Here is a 6,000-nt window from a genome sequence, read left to right on the forward strand (position 1 = left end):
TCGGTACCACTGGACAACATGAAACAACTATGTTATTAATCTTTCGAAGGTCTTGTACTATTCTAAATTTCCCACTAGGTTTCTGCAAACCCATAATCGGGGAGTTGCATGGACTACCCACGATTTCCTTCAGGATTCCCTGTTGAATCATAGAGTCGATCACGGGTTTTATTCCTGCAATCGTCTCCGGGGTCAGTTTGTATTGGGGCGTTCTTGGATACTCAACATTTGGTTTTACCATGATCTTCACTGGTTCTACTCCTTTGATCAATCCTATCTCTTCTCCAGTGAAATCCCATACCTCTGATGCCACTGTATCTCGTAAGTCCCAAGGAAGGTCCTCCATAGTCAGGGTAGGATACAGTTCTATACATACTCTCGAATTTGCAACTTTAAAAGTAGCATCATCGTCTGTAGTCTGTACCTCCACTCCCTGAAGTGTGCAGTATATTGTGCAATTCAGTTTGCACAATAAGTCCCTTCCTAACAGACACACAGGACTTGAATCACACACTACAAACTGGTGTTCCTTGGTGTAGTTTCCTATTTTCACTGACACTGGTTCCGTCAAAGGGCTAGTCATTCTCCTATTTGCGACTCCTACCACCTGAATAGTTTCCCCCGACATTGGTAGATCTGGAACCACTGCCGATCTCAAAGTTGATCGAGTAGCTCCGGTATCCACTAAGAATGTTGTAGGACACCCTGCCAATTCAGCCTCAACAAACGGTCCTCTTTGATCCACCTCTAGAACTGCCCCGAGGGTACAGTCCTCTTCTCTACTTACACATCGTACTGTCAATGGATCGACGTAATAACACTCTTCTTCGTCTACAAAAAGAGGCATTTGTCTATGGATCTTTCCCCCTGTCGTAATCTTTGGTGGCTGCGGGAACTGAGCTCGTGGAGCCGAAGTCCCCCCTTTGGCCACCTTACTCCTTGACACTGTCACCCCTTGAACTGGAACTTCTTGAACTTCCTCCTCTACTTCTAGTTCTCCGTTTTCAGGGTTAAAGGGACACTCGCGTTTCCAATGTCCCACCTGGTGACACTGGTGACACTTTGTCGTTTTTTTCAATGTAGCAAAGTCAATTCTAGGTCTCAGGTTTTCCTCGTTGTTCTTATTCTGACTATTTGATTTCCGCCCCATTGTCCCTGTTCCCTGTTGCTGCTGTCCGCCCTTTCCAGCCGACTGCATCTGCACCATCATCAGTTTCTCTTTTAGTTTCTTTGCCTTGGAATCTATTTCATCACTGCAATACCTTGCATATCTCAAAATTTCATCTAATGGTTTGTTTTGCCAACAAATTAAATGTTGCTGAATCATCAAACAAATATCAGGTCTTAACCCCAAAACAAACTTCGATACAAACTGTCCTATATCCTTGGGATCCATTACATCTAATCCACTGTATTGTCTGAACGTTTTCAACAATCTCTCATAATACTCATGAACTGTCTCCTTGGGTTCCTGTCTTGTTCGGTCTCTTTTTACCCAATCTATATCTTGTGGTGGCACCCTCTCTTTCAGCCAAGTCATCACCCTTTCATATTTTAACATTACACTTTCTGACGGTCCATTAGTAAGAGCATTCCTTTCTGGTTCAGCAGTTGGCCATTCAACACTAACCTTGCATGCTATCCACAAGTCTCCTGGGACCACAATGTCGAATAAGGTGTTCAAATCAATCCACAATACTTTTGAAATCTTGACAAACCTCTCTACCTGCTTGTACCACTCTACGGGATTTTCCCTTAACTTCGGAAATGAGTTGGTAAATGCAGCTAAATCTCCCCTACTCCAGGGCACGTGTACATAACTCCCATTCGCTATTTCTCGCAAAGGGAATGCCCCCATCTGCATTAGCCTTCCCTCCGGAGACATCACATTCGCGCTCTGCCTAACAGTTCCCCTTTTGGACCATCTCTCTTCCCATTTGTCCTGATCCCTCCATGCCCTTATCCCTGTGATCAGTTCCCTTATGTGTGTTTTTAATCCAGTTGTCCTCCTCTCATCTAGGTCCTGATCTGAATAATGCAACCTATGGTTACTCTGCAATGCCTTTGTTCTGGTCAAATCTACCATATACTTTTCTGCCAGTTCAGACAGTTTCTCATGAGTTGCCCTCGCCTTCCGAGTAATATCCTTTGCTATAAACAGCAGCTCATCTTGTTCGTACATGTCAATCCTTTCTAAAGGCAACACCCCCTCTATTATATCGTCCAGGTCAAATCTTAAGATGGTCACATCGAGTCTTTTGGCTTTTATCACAGCTTTCAGTATGCTATCTCTAGAGGGTCCATTTACATCTCTCCCATCACAGCTCTGAGTCCTACTTCTGGGCTCAGGCGTGTTATGGGGAGTCCTCCCATGCTCCCATCTCTCCAGGTCCCATGCAGTTCCATCCTCTCTGGGTGTATAGTGAAACACTTTTCCATTTCCCATAGTCCCACATTTCTCATTCTGCCTGGTTTCTCTAGATGCATGGTAAGACATTCCATTACTCCCCATGCCTTCGCAATTCGCCTGTGACCTCTGATCACTCGACGCATGGCAGGATCCTTCTCGGTTCCCCATGTTCCCGCGATTCCACTGCTGTATGTTATCATCAGGTGCGTGGAGAGTGCACTTAAACCTATCCCTGTACTCTTGTGTCCTTTGGTCTCCCTCACTTTGAATGAGACGAGACATCTCTCCACACTCCGTACTTCTACCTTTTTGCTCCTGCCCATTTCCACCGTCAATATGACGTGTAACTCCTCTACTCTCCTGACTTTTACCATCCCACTCCTGACCGCTTTCGCTAGCCCCGCAGTGAGATAATGTCCCGTTGCCTCGACTTCCCCATTCCGGTTCTGCTCTTGACCTGTTGCTCGGTGCTGCTGTGGACCTATCCCATTCTCTCAAGTCAGCCCTCAGCTCTTTATAGGATTTTGGCCGTGGTCCCCTCAGGTCCATCGGTCCTCTCTGACCTCCCTGTTCTGTTACGGGATCCACTGCTGAATCCAATGGGGTGCTCCACGTTATCGGTCCTGGCAATTGCCTCCAGGCATTTGTCGTGTTATTCCTTCCTTCCATCTCAACTCTTTCTCTTTCTAGCTGTACCTGTTCTTCCACTCTCCCTTTCTCTGGATGATAAACCGACACTATAGGACCTATGGTAACGGGTACTTGAAGAGCATCTGGCAATCCATAAGGCTCAGCCCTCTCTGTTGCTGGCATCTTCTGCACCACAACCCTTCCGACTACACTCTGTACTGGACTACGTTGAGGTGTCCCCTCACCTTTGGTAGGTACCCAATCCGTTATAGGGAGTGGCCTATTCCCTTCTCTGTCAACCCTATCTTCCCTTGGGAGTTCAGTACTTTCCATCTCCCTATTGTCCGGAGGCGGTCTATCTATCAACAATCTATTTATTAGGCCATCCTCCGACTCGCTCTCGTCATCCTCTTCTAAGGGTCTCTTTTCTCCTGTAACCACTCTCATTGGGTACAACTTATCCACTTCAATCGTCTGTACCCTCCATTTCTTGGCTTCCTCATCCCATTTGGCATCTTGCACTGCCCTTACTGATCGCCTTACCCTTTCCTGGCGTCTGTTCTGACTCCTGTCGTGCGCCGCCCTAATCACGCATTAAGGGCCTCAAACTGTGTTGGTCTGGGCAAAGGTCTCAATGAGGACATCACTGCTTTCAGCTGGTGTAACACTTCTAGTCTAAACGTTTCGTATTTTGGAAAAGTCAATTCCTCATTCCCTTCTGTAATCTTACTCCAAGTACCAAGCCATAGTATAGTATGCAACCCAACATTCGTTGCCATATAGTGAGCTGGTGTACCCTCTGGCGGTGCCTCTTCCCCGTAATAAGATTCTCTTCTTTTTCTCTTAAAGATCGCTCTCAAACATTTAAAACACTTCACGTTCAAAACCTACAAAATTTCTATTTTCTCCGTGTTCGTTTACTTCCTGATGACAATCCACCAATCTCAGCGCGGTTCTCGCTAACTGGCCTATCACAGCGCGGCTTCTCGCTGACGTCACACCAACCGGCCTATCACAGCGCGGCTCTCGCTGACGTCACACCAACCGGCCTATCACAGCGCGGCTTCACACCAACCGGCCTATCGCAGCGCGGCTCTCGCTGACGTCGCTCGTCTCCCCTTCGCAGCAGTTCCCCTCCTTTCTCCGCTCGTCGCCCGGTCATGCATGCGTCCCATTCATACTCTGAAAAATGATTACTTCCGACCAAGCGATCACTTTCCTTGACTGTACGCCCACAGTCTAACTGTAATTGTCACCTTAACTGACGAAATGTCTTTCCGTGTATGTCCAGACAATCGCCTTAACTGATAGGTTACTTGCACACGGTAACTTTTGACCTGCGTCCGTTACCCACACACTCACTCTTGCATTCCCCCTATCTCGGTCCTGCGGGCGATCAATGGTACCTCATGACCCCCTTTACTCTGGTCGACAACTACTCTGGATGTTCGATACACCCGAACCACTTAAGCTCTTCCCCAAACCTAAGATTTCCCAGTTTACCAGGTTGCGCGCGCTCACAACCCTCTCTCAATCACTCTACAGGCATTCAACTCCGCATGACATTACAATACAGATACAACACAAAACACCGCAATCTGTCAACGCATGACCCTTGTTATACTCACTCTCGTCCGACCCTGCTGCTTTTCCCTCGCACCGTCAGCACCTTCTTCGGCAGGCGATTCTTCCGCTGCTCATCTCTCGATCTCTAGGGACCTTGGGGTAATCTAACCTAGTCTAGATCCCCTTCCTTAAGAAGGTAACCATCCTCACTCTGCTACCAACTGTTAACGCGGGATTTCTGGTCTATTATTATAGATCTAGATCCCAACTCAGGTCGACTAGACCGTTGGTACCTGTCATGGAGTAAAAGGCGATCCACTACTAGGTCAATCAGTTAAGGACTTACACCACTCCAAAGAACCACCTACTACAATTAAGTTTAAAAGTTTATTATAAAGCCAAAGCCTACTGGAGATACAAACATCTCAAAATAAGGTTTAAAAGATATACGGGTATCAATACAAACATGAATTTTCTAAATGCTCTTAGTCGGCAGAAGAATATCACCAAAACCAATACAAGAATCATCAGAGTTGCAAGAATAGACACAAGTCGTAACTTGTGAGTCATTTACAGAAAGGAAAAATTCAGGTTAGACTGTCCCTACACTAGACTAAGTGACATCCCTACTTAGCAGAATCTTAACCTAAAAAGGTGTCAGCCGTGGTGACTTCCAAAGAAGATCACACACTTCCCTTAGTCTTCGTTGTGAATCGATCTCTCGCAGTTAACCTATCTGCCTACCCATCCGCTCTCTTAGGTTCCTCAGATCATCTGCCCTAACTCCACCCAGGGGTGCTGTCCCTAATACAAAAATCACATTTACAATAGAAACGCCCCTTAGAGACGCCCCTCACGTGATGTCTTTTCTGGTATTTTCATGCTGATACTCCTCTGGGTCCATCGTTAGCGTGGTGACCTTGCTTCTCAGGCGCTTCTCCGGCAGGACGGTACCCCCCAGGAAATTCCTGAAGCCTCCTCCAGGCCTGTGCCTGGCTCCTTGAACAAAAGTCTATTCATCACTCTCTTGATTAGAACCTCCTCGCACCTGCAAACAGACACTTGTACTGTGGGCCCCAAATTCCGGCCTCCACCGTATCTTCTAAGTCGTAAACCCTTCGAGCAGGCTTCACAATTTATGCTTAACATGACCTTCCTTTAACTAGCACATGCAGATCTAAAGAAATGACTTTATCCATTCAGGCCTATTAGAATTACATAAAACGGGCCTGTACACTCTGCAAACCTTTAATTTCTTAGTCTAAACAGTATTCTAACTTATTACACACAATGGTTATATGAAACACTTCTATAAAACATATATTTCAGTTCTATGATCAATAATACTTTGAATTATGACAACATTAAATTCCATGTCACAAGAAAGTGTAACA

Source organism: Lissotriton helveticus, chromosome 4_1 (genome assembly GCF_964261635.1).
Source record: "Lissotriton helveticus chromosome 4_1, aLisHel1.1, whole genome shotgun sequence".
Lineage (NCBI taxonomy): Eukaryota > Metazoa > Chordata > Amphibia > Caudata > Salamandridae > Lissotriton > Lissotriton helveticus.